This window comes from Myotis myotis, unplaced genomic scaffold (genome assembly GCF_014108235.1).
Source record: "Myotis myotis isolate mMyoMyo1 unplaced genomic scaffold, mMyoMyo1.p scaffold_m19_p_5, whole genome shotgun sequence".
NCBI lineage: Eukaryota > Metazoa > Chordata > Mammalia > Chiroptera > Vespertilionidae > Myotis > Myotis myotis.
In genome coordinates, this window is record NW_023416357.1 from 47,931,158 (window position 1) to 47,949,540 (window position 18,383).

Sequence of the window (18,383 nt, forward strand, 5' to 3'; positions counted from 1 at the left end):
CTATTCCACCATTCCCTGTACTTGTGTGTCATTGTTTTTTTTGTTTTGATCATTGATGAAACAGCTGTCATCCTGTGTTGAGTTTTTCTTTTTCTTTTTTTTTTTTTAAATATATTTTATTGATTTTTTACAGAGAGGAAGGGAGAGAGACAGAGAGTTAGAAACATCAATGAGAGAAAAACATCGACCAGCCGCCTCCTGCACATCTCCCACTGGGGATATGCCTGCAACCCAGGCACATGCCCCCGGCCGGAATCGAACCCGGGACCCTCCAGTCCGCAGGCCAACGCTCTATCCACCGAGCCAAACCGGCTTCGGCCTGTGTTGAGTTTTTCAATGGAACATCAAGAACATCAAGGCTTTCTACCTTTGGGAAAAGAAGAAACGAGTAAATTCATGGTTCATAAAATGATTCTGAATTCTTGGTTCAAATCTTTGCCCTTAAATTTGCAAATTTAGCTGTCTCTGGGGATAGAGCTTACCTCATTATTTTGAGGAGCAATGAGCTATGTAAAAACATTTTTGCTCTCTGGCAAGTTCTAATCTAAATGGTGTTTTCTGCTTTAAAATATATCAAGAGTCAGAAGTTAACTTAGTATGGACAGCAAGGTGTAGGTAGAAAACATCTGATTTATTAAATTTGTCTTCTTAAGTTAATTGGAAATCATACAGTAAATCCTCACTGAATATTACCTATAGGTTGGATCTGTGACTTTAAGCAGTGATTTAAAACGAAACCAAAGCCATTAAATGAGTTCCAATGGCATATTTTTGATCAAAACAAACAAAAAAACACCAAATTTACAAAGACTCAAAACACTTCTAATATTAAAATTTAAATGTGAGCTGTACATACATTTAACCCTTTGTATGCCATAAGTGTATATAGATGCTTTAAAATTTTTTTCATGAGAATTTTCAACTGAAATATTTAAGAACACCCGAATTATAATATGTTTATTTTTATGATACTCATTGCAAATTGATTTTTTTTATTAAATTCAAGTATCATGGTGTGTGGCAGCGGTTCTCAACCTGTGGGTCGCAACCCCTTTGAGGGTCAAATGACCCTTTCACAGGGGTCGCCTGAGACCATCGGGAAACATACATACTGTTTTTGTGATTAATCACTATGCTTTAATTATGTTCAATTTGTAACAAAATACATCCTGCATATCAGATATTTACATTACGATATTTACATTACATTACGATACAGTAGCTAAATTACAGTTATGAAGTAGCAACGAAAATAATTTTATGGTTGAGGGTCACCACAAAATGAGGAACTGTATTAAAGGGTCGCGGCATTAGGAAGGTTGAGAAACACTGGTATGTGGGGATGATTACCATTTTGGACGTGTGGCAGTTAACTGGTAAGGAAGATTAATAAAAATATGTGAGATAATTATTTTCCAACCTGCTTATTCCAGTTCAGGATTGCTGGTGGCTGGAGCTGACTTGGGCAGCTCAGGGTGCAAGGAATTCCATCCCAGCACACACACTGTCCCACTGGCACAACTGAGACATGCCAGTTACCATGCACATCTTCGGGATGAGGGAGGAAATCTGAGTACTACCCAGGAAAGACAGAAATGGGAAGAAGGTGCAAATCACACAATACCGCTGACCCAGAATATTTTCTCATAACAGAAACATTCAGGGACCTGCTGTACATGAATGAGAAAAACTAGCAGTGGATTGCCCCATTCCCATAAAAAGGCTTCAGTAGGCTGGCTTTACTGTGTAAGAATATGGAGTGATGGAGGGCAGACAAATGTTCAGTTTTTATATTGGGATTCTCCAAAGTAATAAGCAACCTGACATGTGTAGATTTATTTTAAGGAATTAGCTCATGCAAATGTGGAGGCTTGACAGGTCCAAAATCTGGTGGGGTCACTGAAGAACTGCAGTTTAGTCTAAAGCATCTGTTGGAAGAATTCTCTCTTCCAGGGAAGTTTTTGTGTGTTTTTTTCTATTAAGGTCTTCAACTGAATGGATGAGGCTCACCCACATTGTGAAGAAGGAAAAAAAAACCTTCACAGGAATATCCATAGCAATGTTTGACCAATTATCTGAATACCATGGCCCAGCCAGTTTGACACAAAACTCACAATTTCATATCAGCTTGTGACTCCAGAATAAATTTGTGTTGGACTGGATTTTTTAAAACTACAGAATATTAATTTTGTAAATATATATATATATTCCCCCTATGTACTAAAAAAGAATAATTCAAGCTAAAATGCTCATGGTATAAATTGCTCAAGTTAATCCCAGAGCTGTTCTGCAGTTTTAGGTTGGTATTTTCAATTCCTCTAGCTGCAGTTCTAACCAGCTGTCCAGCAGATCCTTTAATAGTAGCAATGGAAAGATACCTGGAGTCAGTACTAAAATGCAAGTCATATAATCTGTGACCATCAGTAAAATTCCAGCTTCTTGGCATGTCACCCTGGCCACACAGCTCCAATGGTTTTATGTACCATAACTTAGCTCAAGTGCCCTCTTTTCTGTAAAGCTTTTCCCTGCTGGCTCCTCCCCATTATCCCAAACATTTCACATGGAATGTGAAACCCAGGAAACAGCTTTATGATTACCTCAGCATGTACTGTAATTACTGATTTCCATGCATATCTCCCATACCAGCTTGTGATCTTTCTGAGACCAGAGAGGGTTTTATTTATTCATGTATCTTGCAAGTATAATTTAGTGGTCAATGCACGGTTATTGAATGGATTGTTGAATTGAAGCCAAGAGTGATAAAATTACCTAAAAGCAAACCCAGGCCTCATAGTCCATACACCAAAATGGTGTATGTTTCAATGTTTTCTGAATATAAATGAACTTTTCCCAGGTAACTTGCTGAGTTGGGTTCTCCAAATATATATTGAAGTATTCCAATTATTGCAGACTCAGATTATGAATTTCTGCCAAAATGTAATGGTTATATCACTGACCATACCATTTACTCCATCCATATACTTTGTAGACAACCTTCCTTGATTAAAGAAAGTGTGTTAATTTGTATTCTAACAGTAGCTGTTGATCTTGCTGGTTTCAGACCAGCAAAAATAAGAAGGGCGCCGGCTTAAAGAATTAGGGAGTGTATTTACTATAACAAAAGACAGCTTAGTGAATTAATGGGCCTGTCTTAGCCTGCTGTTCCTAAACTATTTCCTTGTCATAAGACAACTGCTACAGTATAGGTATTCCATTCAGACTTGACAATATTCAGGAAGAAAAATTACTGTTTCAAGTTATTTTTAAGAATGAAGAAAGGTTTCCTAGAAATCCACCAGAAGACTCATTCACCATTTACTGTCCTTTTCTAAACATAACGCTAGCCCATGGAACAGCAGGCACCACAGTCCTTAGATTTGAGCAATTAGGGTTTACTCCCAACTCTTATGTGGAAGAAGGAACATGAAACAAATCAGGATTCTAATAGAAAGGGAGAAAAAAGTGGTGATTGGGTGTGCAAAAGACAGTACTTGCTGTAACTATTTTGTATAATACCCTGAAAAGATAAACACAAGTGTAAAAATGTGATAAGCCTTTATTTTAGTATTGGAGGCCCGGCACACAAAATTTGTGCACAGGTACAGTCCCTAGGCCTGGCCTGCAATCAGGGCCATCTTCCCTGGTGCCAGCAGCCAGCCCCACCCCCACCGCCACCCACCCCTGGTTCCCCGTTTGCCATCAGGCGATCGGAGCCTGTCAGCCGCTGGGAGGGACCAAGAGATTGGCCGCCAGGCCCCGATCACCTGATGGGGGCCTGTGGGCTGGAGGCAGCTCCTGTGTTGAGTGTCTGCCCCCTGGTAGTCTGTGCACATCATAGCGACTGGTTGTTCTGCCATTCAGTCGATTTGCATATTACCCTTTTATTGTATAGGATATCCAATAAATAAGTCCATACTACAGGTCTTTAGAGTAGAACTTAACAGTAAGCTGATTATAGAAGAGATGAAAAATAGTGTTATACTTTTTTTGTTTCTTTTCAATAGAATATAATTTATAGCAAGCAATGAAAGCTTTGACATGACTTATACTTTGTTCACATCAACACTTTTTTAAAAATTTTTATTATAAAATAGTTTTGTTCCCATAGCTACTGAAATTTTGTAAACCAGAAGGAATATAGCCACTTAATTTCTATGTATTTGTATTGGTACCGTGAAGATTATTTTAGTGAGTATATAATTTGTTGATTTTACGGAGACTACTTGAATTCGTATTTGAATGTGGATATAAGCCATTTGGGTCCTTCTCTAACCTGGTATACTAATCATTAGGGCTTACCAAAAACATGCCAGTGTCTACTCTATGTGCATGGCAGAATTGAATTCTGTTCTCTTTGCTTTAACAAATGAAAATATGTGCAGAAATAATGTGCTTTACTTCATGGAAGCTTTAAAAGACTGTACAATTTACCAAGTTTCCTTCTTCCTACTCTTGGGATTATATCCTCTATCAGCCTTGGTTCCTGAGATACTAGTGAGTACAACCCTTTGTCAAATGTATAAAGTGAGCAAGAAACCTTCATTATTTTAAGACCCTAGGGCTTGAGGATTATTTGTTAATGCAGCAAAACTTGGCCTACCCTCATTGAAATACTTGGGTACTCCATATGACCTTGAAAAGGATTTCTTCTCTACATCTCTTGTTCTTCAGTTGTAGAATTCTGTCAACTCAATGATCTAAGTACTCTTCCAATTTAAAATTCATTGTATCTACAGCTACAAATCTGGGTGCCACACAAAAGCCTGACTCAGAGTAGTAAGGAAAGATCTCCTTTCAGCATTATCAAGTGTGAACAGGGGCCAGAATGATGGAGGTAATTAGCTTTTGGCTTTTCAAGTGGTTTTTGAGCTGTAGTTTTGAGTTCCTACCTACCTGGCCTTTCCACCTTCTCTCTCATTTTGATGTACTTCACTTGCCCATTGGACACTTCTGTGAAAATTAGAAAAATCAGTCCCTTCTAGGTTGACAAAGCGTCATGCCAGAACACACTTGTTCCCCTGTCCAATCACCTTCATCGTACATTGATTATTGAAAAGCAGTACAACTCTCAGTAGCGTTCCTACACAAAGTCATCTCTTGAGCTTTTCAGATAATCCCTGCTAAAATTTACTGCCTCCTCCCAGTTTCCCCAGTCTGACAAAAGGCAGATATTACAATTATTTATACTGAATAATTACTCAGGATTCGGAGAGGGCTCCTTATTCTTTAGAATAAGCTGTGTGTGTTTTCTTTGTTGGATTCCACAACTTAGTACCATGCTTCGTAAATATTAGGCTTTCAATAGATACATTTAGATAGATGGAGGTAAGATGAATACTAATTGGATTTAATAGCATTTCCAAGTATATGCGGAACCAGTGTAAGAAATTCTTTCCTGTTGCCTAGTAATAGGAGATGACCAGTTAAATATCTATCCTCCTATCTAATAAAAGAGAAACATGGTAATTTGCTGTACATCCGCTACCCTTCCCATTGGCTAATCGGTGATATGCAAATTAACTGCCAGCCAAGATGGCGGCCGGCAGCCAGGCAGCTTGAAGCGAACATGAGGCTTGCTTGCTTCAGTGACGGAGGACTCCAACGTTCCCCGCCTGCTGTGGCCAGCCTCTGAGCTTGCAGTTTGAAACATTGTTACAAATATAGAAGCGAAACAAAATCCCAGAAACCTGCTTTCAGCCAGCCGGGATCTCAGAGCTGGAGTTGAAACAGTGCTTCGATTATAGAACCCAAACAAACCAGATACCTACTTTCAGCAGCAGAGTCCTAAGAGCTGGAGCCAAGCCTCAGAGCTAAAGCTGGCCCAGAATAAAAAAAAAAAGAGAAAAAAGAGCGGTTGGGAGCTTCAGTCACCCGCCAGCCTGAAAACAGCCCTCAGCCCCTCATCCAGACTGGCCAGGCACCCCAGTGGGGACCCCAACCCTGAAGGGGGTGTGACCAGCTGCAAACAGCCATCATCCCCTCACCCAGGCTGGCTAGGCACCCAAGCGGGACCCTCACCCTTATCCAGGACACCCTTCAGGGCAAACCAGCCAGCCCCCACCCGTGCACCAGGCCTCTATCCTATATAGTAAAAGGGTAATATGCCTCCCAGCACCGGGATCAGCGGAGCCACAAGGCCTCCCGGCACCAGGATCAGCGTGACAGAGGGCAGCGCCCAAACCCCCTGATCGCCTTGTGGCTCTGTGTGTGACAGGGGGCAGGGCCACAACCTCCCTATCTGCCCTGCTCTGTTCGTGACAGGGGAAGGCGCCCCAACCCCCTGATCAGCCCTGCTCTGTGCCTGATAAGGGTGAGCTCCCCAACACCCTGATCGCCCTGCAGCTCTGTGTGTGACAGGGTGCTGCGCCCAACCCCCTGATCGGTCCTGCTCTGTGTGTGACGGTGCGATGCCCCCCCCCACCATGGGCCCTGCCTTGAGTGTGACAGGGTGCGGCGCCCCAACCCCCTGATCTGCCCTGCTCTGTGTGACCAGTGGGCGGTGCCCCAACTCCCCTATCAGCCCTACTCTGTGAGTGACAGGGGAGCTCCTCAACCCCCTGATCGGCCCTGCTCTGTGTGTGACAGGATACGGAGCCCCAACCCACCTGATGGGCCCTGCTCTGTGAGTGACAGGGGGTGGTGCCACAACCTCCCGATCCGCCCTGCCTTGAGTGTGACGAGACGGTGCCCCAACCCCCCAATCAGCCCTACCCTGAGCGTGACTGAGGGTGGCATCGCAACCTCCCGATCCGTCCTGCTCTGAGCCCGACCAGGAGCTGCATCTAGGGATTGGGCCTGCCCTCTGCCACCCAGGATCAGGCCTAAGCCAGCAGGTCGTTATCTCCCGAGGGGTCCCAGACTGCGAGAGGGCACAGGCCGGGCTGAGGGACCCCCTTTTCCCCCCGAGCGCACAAATTTTTGTGCACCGGGCCTCTAGTATATTAATAAATTTATTATGCTTATATCTTAATACTGATCTGCTCAGATTAATATTATCAACAAAATTCCCACATTACATTCTAAGAGCTTTTGCTCAATGCAGTTCTATTTTATCTATGAACTGTAGAGTGTGTAATCTCTATTCATGCTTTAGCTCTCATGCTACCTACCCAAATCAATCATGTTTTTCCACACAGGGTAGATATTAAGCTGAACCATATGAAATTACCAATATTTTGGACATAGAAGATAATAATTACTGATGGTTCGATGGTTATCATTTTCTCTTTAGCTACTGGACTACTCATGGAGTTCTTTCCCTCCATAAATGTACCTGCTTGAAAAGCCATGGATTTTCTCACAGTCAGAAACTGAGAAAATCAGTGTAGCAGAATAGAAACTGTAATCTAGGTTTCATTATTTAATTGTTTAATTAAAGAACAGATAATCTGAAATTCTCAAATGCAGCCTTTCCCCCAACAGTCTAAAGCTTTTGGAGACATTGCTCTCAATTACAGTACCAAAAATACTTCCTAATGCACACATTAGGATGAATTTCTAGCAAAACTCTGGCTTGTAATATTTGCCATTATAGGATTTAATATGAACTGTCTGAAAAAAAAAGTGTTTGGATTTTAGAAAGAGAATTCTAAATATTTCTAAGTAATCACAGAAAAAGGAAAAATTCCTGCTATGTGCTGAATATTTGTGTCCCCCGAATTCATATGTTGAAACCTAATCCCCAATGTAATGGTATTTGCAGGTGGAGCCAATGGGAAGTGATTAGATCATGTTAGAGCCTCTATGAATGGAATTAATATCCTCATAAAGAGACCCCTGAGGGCACCCTCACCATACACTAAATCTGTCAGAAGCTTGATCTTGGACTTCCCAGCCTCCAAAACTGTGAGAAATTTCTGTTATTTGTAAGTCACCAGTCTGTGGTATTCTGTTATAGCAGCCTGAATGGACTGAGACACCTTCAAAATCTAAATTGTCCCACATGTCCTCCCCAAAATCTTACTGATTGGTAGGGAAAGCAAATTTACCCATAATCTATGCCTTTAATGTGACTGATGTGATTTATAAGAAATGTGTGTGTGTGTGTGTGTGTGTGTGTGTATTCAAATGACCAAAATATTTATGTTCATATATGTTCATATATATTTGGCCTTCATCCAGAGTTCCTGGCTGATCTTCCAAAACCTTTGGAATTTGTTAAACAATAACAGTAATGGGAGCATCTTTCACTATATTTGGTCTCTTATCCTCACAGTTCCAAAAAAGACTTTAAAGCCATAAAGGTGAAATGGGTATTTTGTGATTCATAACAAGCCCATTTTCACCACAACTGGGATTATGTTCATAAACGTGACTTTTGGAAAGCACCAAAGGATGGGGGCCAGTTTCCAGAGGAACCGACCTTTAATAGGGGGTTGGCACTTTCCCACCCCTTGATTTATGGGGAGGTAAGAAGAGGTAGTGGTTGAAGTTTTCCGCCGCCCCTAATGGACAATGAGTTAATGAATCATATCTAAGTAATGAAGCCTCTATAAAAACTCAAAAGGGAGGGTTTTCGGAGAGTTTCCAGGTTGGGGAGCCAGAACAGTAATTGGTTGAATAAACAGATTTCCTGAGTCCTGTGTGCCATTCTAGCAAATTAGTCATACCCAAAGAGGGGTTCATGGGAACTTCTGATTTATAGTTAGTTGGTCAGGAGTAAAGGCAATAACCTGCACTTGCAGTTGGAATCCTATATTGAAAGAGGTTATTGGAGCCTCCAGTTTGTAGCCAGTGGATCAGAAGCACAACCTGGGCTTGCAATTGGCATCTGAAGTGGAGGGCAATCTTATGGGACTGAACCCTTTATCTATGGAATCTGATGGTATGTCTGGGTAGATAGTGTCAGAATTGAGTTGAATTTTCAGGCAACTTAACCTGCTGGTATCCCAGAATTACTTGTTGGTGTAGGGAACCACCACTGACCCCCTTCCCCCCCCCCCCACTTCCCCACACACAGATTTTAAGTTACCTATCAGTAGGAAAATAAACATTCCAACCAGCAAAATTGTGTCTAGAGCCTACACCCAGGGAGACTTGAGCAAAGATGGAGTGGGGTCAGATGGGATATAAATGAGGGCTGGAAATAGGGGGACTGAGGATGTTGGTGTACATATTAAAATCACTCAAAAACTGGTTGCATTCAGAATGGGAAAATACTGAGAACCAGCTTGAGATCTTGTAGAATGAAAAATGGCTACTATGACTTGAAAATAAGCAGAACCTAATGACACCACACCTGAGTAAATGCAAGTGTCAGGGAGATGCACCCTTGGAGGCTTGCTAGTAAATGAAGAAAAGGAAGCAAAAAGGGGAAATTAAAGTTTCTATAAAAACAGAGAGTCAAAAAATTAGAAGTCATACCAAGCCCTCTCCATGAAAACACTGATTAAAGAAACAGTAATATTTCACCATATCATAAGAAAAGAGTGTTTTTGAACTAAAAATCCTAGTTAGCCTCTTCAAACTCTCACTCTGGCTACATGTAATTGTATTATTAGTATAGGAAAATAATATTTCAAGGTGACATATGATGGTATTCATACAAAGTTACAAAAAGAAGAAAACACGTTTAGATTTATAGCACTTTATTTCAGCTTATAAAAATTCTGCCTCACCCCCACCCCCTCCAAAACACCATCCCTTGGAGCAGAAGAAATGTTAACACAATTAAGTGTGAATTAAGTATCTTTAAGATTTGCAAATATTAAAGAAAGAAAGGCACCTTAAGTTAAAAATTCAAAATCTTACAATAGGAGTTGGCTGGCTTGAAGCAATAGCTGATCAGACAGGCAGAAATGGGAAAAGGGACACAATGAGCTTTGAAATTACATGATATCTAAGGAGGGTAGATTTGCCAGAATATTTAATAAAGGAACTGAATGAAAGGCATAAAACAGCTATGAAATAAATACAAAACAGAAATAAAAAGGTAAAATTTACATATAGTGAAATGGACAAAATCTTAGTGACTATTTGGTGTGCTTTGATAAATATATACACCTGTATAATACAAATTCCTATTAAAATACAGAACTTCACCTTAACTATAGAAAGTTCCCTCATGCCCTTTCCCAGTTCATCCTTGTCTCCATCCTCCATAAGGTTCAACTCTGCTCTTTTTCATCCTAAATTAGGTTCTTCTAGAATTTTATAGGGTATATAATTTTTGTATACAAGTTTTAAAGCATAAAGATGTCTTGGATGTACCTAATAAGTTGTGTTATTTTAGAAAATATGAATATTAGTATCAGTTCTAGCATTTTCAAAGCATTTCCCAGAGAAAATCTGACGTAAGGCAGATAAAATAATACCATTGAAGAGCTATCAAATATGGAGTAAAATAATAAGCAGCATCAGGTTATGTGAATCAGAAAATTTTCTTCTCAGAGTATCTTAAGTAGCATTAAAGAAACACAAAAAAATGATTGACAAGGAAAGAGTAAAGAATGAAGTATCACCGAAACCGGTTTGGCTCAGTGGATAGAGCGTCGGCCTGCGGACTGAAAGGTCCCAGGTTCGATTCCGGTCAAGGGCATGTACCTGGGTTGCGGGCATATCCCCAGTGGGAGATGTGCAGGAGGCAGCTGATCGATGTTTCTCTCTCATCGATGTTTCTAACTCTCTATCTCTCTCCCTTCCTCTCTGTAAAAAATCAATAAATATATTAAAAAAAAAAAAAAAAGAAAAAAAAAAAAAAATGAAGTATCCTTAAAGGCTACTCCTATATATTTACTTTTTTTTTTTTTAACCCTAGTACCTAGCAAAGTCTCTGGTAACAGTACTCAATTAAGATAATTTCCAGTATAGAGAAGATAAAATAAAAACAACTTTGTGAAATATGAAGAGGCCCTTGGGTTAATTGAGTGCCCTAAAATGAGACGAGATAGTTATGTGTGGCAAAACGAAATGCTGTGGTGAGGCAGTAGTTGGGGGAGAGAGGGTTGATAGGATAACTTAAGGTCTAGGGTTGCTGGTAGGCTACAGCCCATTATAATTGTGAGCATGTGGGTGACAAGAGCAATATTAATTTGCCACTACCTGACTGATGGCCTCGTAAGAAGAGAACTTGGGAAAGAAGAATAACCAGGAAGAAGTAATTTAAGAATGAGAATATGAGGGTTTAATCAAGGTTAGAACATTAAAAGTGGAAGGATAGAATATCTATAATAATAAAAGTGTAATATGCTAATTAGACCAGAGGACCTTCCAGACAAAGCCAGGGCTGCGAGGGAAGCCCAGGTTCTAGGTGCCAGAGGGAAGCCAGTGCCGGTAGCCGGGAAGGAAGGCCTACTCTTGCCAGAATTTCATGCATCGGGTCTCTAGTTTAATATAAGATGTTTGAAAATGAAATGCAGGAAAGAATGCTTCCCATTGTCCTTAATTTTTTTGTTTCAGTAATGAGCTTGTTTTATTTGTGCACTTTTATTAGCTTCCATAGCAATTCTATTATATTGTGTACATGTGCAAAATACAGCAACTGGATCTTACATTGTGACTTCAAAAAGAAATGAGAATGAAACTTCTTCAAGAGACAAGCCAACATGAAAAGTATTTTGGCTTCTCTATCTACATTTAATTTAATTTTGGTCTTAAAATCTTAAGGCCTCTACATTCTAAGACCTGTGGTAAAGTCTTTTGATGTCTTGAATACTTAGCATTTTCTCTGGCATTATAAAATAACTTTATAGTGTAGTTAATCAAGTGACAGTAAGAGGCAGTACTCTACAGAGAGCTCATTTTAATATTTAATAAGATGAATGTTGAACTCTAAAGTTGAAGGCAGTCCCATTCGAATATATACATAGGGTGTCAGTATTCCATGAAAGCAGAACTCTATGTTCTCTGCCCAAGGGGTTGCTTGACAAAGATATATTCATTTCACTCAATATATATTTTACCCCTCTGTTTTAAGGTATTTCAGTGGTCTTTGAGAGAAACACTGAGAAAATCAAGGTGACATTTCCCCTACATTAGGAGCACAGACACCTAGGATTAAGATTGATGCTTACAGGTAAATCAGGTACAAATTAGAACAGGATTAAGTGCGGAAACTGAGGCTTAAAAAGAGCTATGAGAGCATTGGAAAACTGGGAATCTAGTACATCTGAGACAGTTTTGTTGAGTTTGGGTCTTGAAGGATAGGCAGAATTTAAGGTGATAGATATGTGGGGAATAGAAATAGACCACATATTTGAATATATATTATGGATGTAACACAAACATATACTTGTATTGAGAGACATCCGTATATGAATTGTCAGATATGTTTACTTACAGGAGATTCTGTAAGATTCCTTTTTAATGCTAGAGGTAAACATTTCATTTATTTCACAGGTGATTTTAAACAATACGGAGAGATGATATGACTTAGGTATAAAAACTAAATCAGAAAATCTGGAACACTAAGCTCTGGTTGTTATGACAACCTCTTTTGTATAGTTTGTAAGTTATGATGATGGACTCCAAAATATCACATTGTTAGAAGGAATTTTCATTAAGACAAAACTTTGGACCTCAGTGCCCTGGAGTCAAATCAATCATCATTTGCAAATGTGAAAACTTCCCAAGCAACAAACTAAAATAACATGTTATAAGAACTTAAAAAGACTAAAATTTAGCTGTTAAAATGTAACTTATGAGAAACAAAAAATGATTGTTAAAAAGGAATGGAAGTAAAGATTGGTGGATTTAGAACCAATTTTCTGCCACATTTGTTAATTTTTTCATTCAGTGTCATAGAAAATATATTTTATAGATTTTTAAGTTGCCCTCAAGAATAATTTAGGCAGATACTTCAGATTCTTAACCTTTTAATATTTGTGTGAGTGTGCGCACACACATATATCACAATCATTTCAAGTTAGTGAATAAGAGATTGAATGGATTTTGATTTTATAAGTCCATTGAGAGTTTCCTAGAGAAAGGAGACTATGACTTGAAATTTAATGAAGGGTTGTAATTACACTTAGGATATGGTAGAGAGAGCTGAGTGGGCCATTTCAGGCTATGTTTCAGGAGGGATCTGCACAGTGATAAAGACTGCATGTGTACAGAGACTACAGTCAGGTTTCAACATTCAGAAGACTGAGTTCTAAATAAGAATGGTATTATATTGGTGTATTAATAATCTGCACATACTTCTCAGAGGAAATTTTACTGGAGAGATTAAGTTAATATTTTATTGTTATAGTCAGAGAAGATAAAATTTAACACATGGAAGAATTGTAATATTACACTGTAAAGTGCAGTATACCTGGTTTTAATATTCAAAATCAACTAATGTTTATTGAGAAACAAATGCTGAATTTGGGACTGTCAGCATCATTTATATTGTATGTTTTCCCACAGTGCAAGGAGGTATTAATATTTCTTTATTTTCCTAGATATCATGCAGTTAACTAGGCTGTTAATGTGTTAACTGAGGTGGAACCATTATTTAGATCTCAGTATGTTTTGTCACCTTAGTGTTATTGCTGATCCTCCTTCACTCATTTGATCTTAAAACAGGCTGTTTTTCCTGATGTGTGTTTGTTTCTACAGAGACTTAATCTCTTCAGGATATTCAGTTAACAGTAGGTACTGCAAAAGATTACTTAAAGTGCATCTAATGAAACTATTTTTGTGTCAGAGGCTGAGGGCCCTAGGTCTCAAAGCAAGAAATCATATTAATAAAACTAAAAATATCTCTCATTGTAATCTTTTAAAAACAAGTATTACATAGTGTCTTGTTATGTTTCTTTCTTTTACTTGAGAATATGGGGGGGGGACTGATAACATTTTATAAATCATAAAGCTTAGGAATATCTAAGCAAGAATATATAGTAGCACTGTTAAACTATCTATATATATAAAAGTCCAACTGACCGTTACGACTGGTTGACCAAGCAGCCAGTTGACCAGTAGCTATGACATGCACTGACCACCAGGGGGAAGACACTCAACGCAAGAGCTGCCCCCTGGTGGTCAGTGTGCTTCCATAGCCAACCTCCCGCTGTCTCTTTCCCCGGCTGGCAGGCCCCAATCAGGACTGGGCGAGACGGCCCCAATCAGCCCCGATTGCCAGCCAGGCTGAGGAACCCCACCCATGCACAAATTCATGCACCAGGCCTCTAGTTGAATATAATCTTAAAAAAACATTATAGCATAGGCACTTATTCAGTTAACAAATATTTATTGAGCACAATTAGGTCTAATGCACTATTCCAGGAACTTAATATACATCAGTGAATAAAACAGCAAAATCGCTGCCTTTGTTAAGTATACATCCTACAGGAATATAGAGAGATAATTTAAAAAGGAGAATAATAAACAAATTATATAGTATCATAGAAGTTGGAGTGCTATTAAAAAAATATAACTGGGAAAGAGGGATAATAGGTAAGTTGTAATTTTAAATAGGGTTGTCAATAGACCTTATTGAGAAGTTGGTATTTAAGTAAAAACCTGAGATATCTGGAGGAATTGTGTTCCTCAGGAAAGAGTTTGCATGTTGGGTTCAAGAAATAGCAAAAAGGTCGGAGTGGCTGGGACATAGCAGTGAGGGAGCCTAGTTGAGAGAGGTCACTGGGTTGGAGCAGGGAGAGCCTTGTAAGCCTTTCTTAAGTAGCTTGGCTCAGAATTACTCGGAATGAGAAGCGGAGTCACTGGAAGGTTTAGAGGAGAATTGTGCCACAATATGTCACAGCTAACTTTTTAAAGGTTCACTGTGGCTTCTGCATTGAGCACAGACAGAAGGGAGCAGGATTGGAAGCAGGGGGCAAAGGAGAAGCATTTTGCAGTATTTAGACAAGGGGGACTGGAGAAACATGGATATATTTTGAAGGTAGAGCCAATAGGATTCCCTGTCAAATTAAGTGTTAAGAAGTGAGAGAAAAAGAAAACATGCTTTTTTACATATAAAAAAAACCTGTGGTTTAGAGAGTACCCAAATGTGTCCAAGGACAGGTACCTATTAAATAACATATGACATTTAAATTCAGGTCTAGCTCATGCCCCAGAAGCTCTTAATCACTATATTAGGTGGGTGGGGAAGGAGGCAAAGGGATGCTATAGCATCACTCATCTTCCCCCTCCCCATCAAAATAAATATTTCTCTTGTAAATAAGTTCTCATTTTTGTGCCTCTACACCTTCCAGCTCTCATTCATTTCTGTTTTTGTCTTCTATTTACGTTTGCCTCCTATTCAGTTTTCAACATAGCACTTAGCATTTGGATTTTTATCAAGGCAGAAAATAAATACTCCTATTTTGAGCCAAGCCTATCCTGATAATATAATTATGAGAAAAATTGTTAAGCCATTGAAAGAGGCTCTGTCAAAAGACAAGGAAAAACAAGAACAACCTTCTTACTTTTCAATTTTTGATATGGAAATTAGTTTGTGATTATCATCCACGAGCATATTGTTACACATCAATTAAATTCACAATGCCTACAATACTTTAATTACACACTACTAAGAGCTGGAAAATTTTATATGGCATGCTTCAGATAGTCATTCCCAGATGTCAAACTAAATTATAGGTGAGGAAAACCAAATATGTGAAATGCCATGATGATATGGACAATTGATACAAATAATACAGTTCCTGTTTATTTACCTCAATTTTCGAGGGTATGGATTTTATGGGAAAGAAACATTTTTATCATTGTCATCAGCAAATCCAATTTCAAGATGGAATATTAGGACTTTAAAGGTAGACACTTGTAACTCTGTGTTAATGAGCCAAATTCAAGAAGAAAAGACTACCCTAGCTGGTTTGGCTCAGTGGATAGAGTGTCAGCCTGTGGACTAAAGGGTCCCAGGTTCCATTCCAGCCAAGGGCACATGCCCGGGTTGCAGGCTTGATCCCGCCCCCGCAGGGGCATGCAGGATGTAGCCAATCAATGATTCTCTCTCATCATTGATGTCTCTATCTCTCTATCCCTCTCCCTTCCTCTCTGAATAAAATATATTTCAAAAAGAAAAAGAAGAAAAGACTAAAACCATGGGTAAAGTTCATGTTGTTTATTTTGTGTTCGGCTAGGCTTTCTGTTTACAGAAGGAGGAACCTTTGGCACACAATACACAAAAGATTTACCTTCATAAAACTATGGTTCCTCAAGAGAATCTCAGATCCCCCTTAAAACCTGGATTACAATTTACATTTATAAAGATTTTACAGCTGATATTTGATCTCCATTTAATTTCACTTAATGAAGTAATGACATAACCTCAGTTTTAAAGCTTTACTTTAGCCTTTCAAGAGAAAAACTTGAAGTTCCTCCTAGCCTTTTAGATATCAAGTCCAATTTACAGTCAGTTTGAAGGACAACTCCTACAGGTCATCACTAGAGTAAAGTATCTTGAAGGTGATGGCAGAAGCCAAGCCTGGGAGATGTGTGTCCCCCTAAGGCACTTTCTGGCCAGGTTCATGTAGGTGAGTTACTTTAAGTTACTATACTAAGATTCTGTCAGACTTCAAAGAGTCAGTCCCCAGCCTCTCCTAGAGACTATGGCTTTTTGAAATTTATTCCGGGGAAGTTATTTTCCTCACTACAGACTTACTACTGCTTTGAGCCTCCCTTACATTCGAATATATCGAACGAGTGTTAGAAAACTTAGGTTTATATATAGATACCTTTGGATAACAAGGCTGCCAAAGTCATTGTAACCGTTTTGAATGAGTACAACGTCAAATCCTTGGTCATACCCTCTTAATCCTCAAAAACATATATTTAGGCTACCTTTTCAGTTCATCTATTTCGTTTTTATTTAAGTACATGATTCTTTGGCCAAATACGTCTAACTCCTAACTCTTATTATTCAGGTGAGGCTAGCTAGACCACAGTAAGTGTGGAGAAATAAAACTTCCCTGGATTTCTCAATGCTTTAGCCTCATGGGTCACAGAAACTTGATACTACGAAGTTAGAGAGTGTTTATTTTCACTTCTCTCAGAATGTAAAAAACATCTTCACATATCTTGAAAATTAGTTCCGTAGTCATTTGCCTAGCTAATTTATCTGATTTGAAAGGATAATGAAACTTCTCTCATCTTCCAAGACTAACTGGATAGAGCCTTCATTCAGTCCCTAAGTTAAGCCCCAAGGTACCTGGGGACTGGGGGCTACCTAAGTCGGGATTTACATGTCAGAATGGGACAAAACTCTAGAATTTGAAGATCTCTCTAGGTAGGTGGGTTGTAAAAGCTGAGACTTGTAGGGGTTGCATGGCTCCTGGAGAGATTTTATTTATAAAAGGGGAGGGAGATAGCTGCCTCCTTCCTTTTTATAAGCAGAGAAAAAATATTTTTTTCTCATCTCTCCTATGAATGTTTGGTCACTCAGTAGGACAATTAACAGAGGAGTATGTCATTGGCCAGACCTAGTTACACGGCCCTGCTTAACGACAAGGAGGCTGGAAATGTTGAGGAGAGTGTGTAAATTTAACATGTGCTAAGTATCTCCACTATATATTGGCTTCTGTTCTGATCATTCCACAGGCTCGTGGCAATGAGGAAAATAGAGAAGTAATCTAAGTGAAGAATAATTCAAGAGCTTCAATTCTCCCCTTGATACAACTCTCCAGCCTCTCTACCACCAACACCTTAACATGTAGCAAATCTTTCATTCCCTGACAAGTCCTGCTCATTTGGAAGAGTTGGTAGTTGCCAACAGTATTTCTGGAGGACCACCATTGAATCCTAATGCTAGCGAAACATTCGGGATCATGAATTTCAAGGATAATTGAAAAGTTTTGTTCCTGTCACATTTCTCTATCATATTACTGCTCATTCTCTAGCCAGCATGGACATGGTTTTGCCATCTCTCTGTCATTTCTGTGAGGGTTGACTATAAAGTGGTTCTAGGGGGCTATAATTTATGGTTATTTTTCAAAAAATTCTTGACAGAGAAGTAGCACAATGGAAGTCTGGTTGCTAGGCATAATAACATAATGTGATTTGTAATTACTTAATTTTTTCTCATATCACATTAGAAGTGACACCATAAAATACATTCTTTCTAAAGTGAGAAAGAATCAAAAGTTCAAAATTGTCATTTGAAACTACGAGATACGAAAAGGAAAGGAAAACTCGATACTCATCCTGGGTGTTTGAAGAATGCTTGTTTGTTCAGTCAATTCTTATTATCCATAGTAGTTATGTTCTTTAATGTTGCCACAAAAACAGAATTAGTGAATATTGAATCTATGCTCCTATGAGAAATATAGGGTTAGGTTTTTGCAAGCCCCTGTTAACAACTTTTTATCAACCAATCAATACATAGCCTTTGTATTATGTGTTTCTTTTAAAAGATATCTTATTTAATATACAGGGTTGCCCTGACTGGTTTGGCTCAGTGGATAGAGCGTCGGCCTTCAGACTGAAGGGTCCCAGGTTCAATT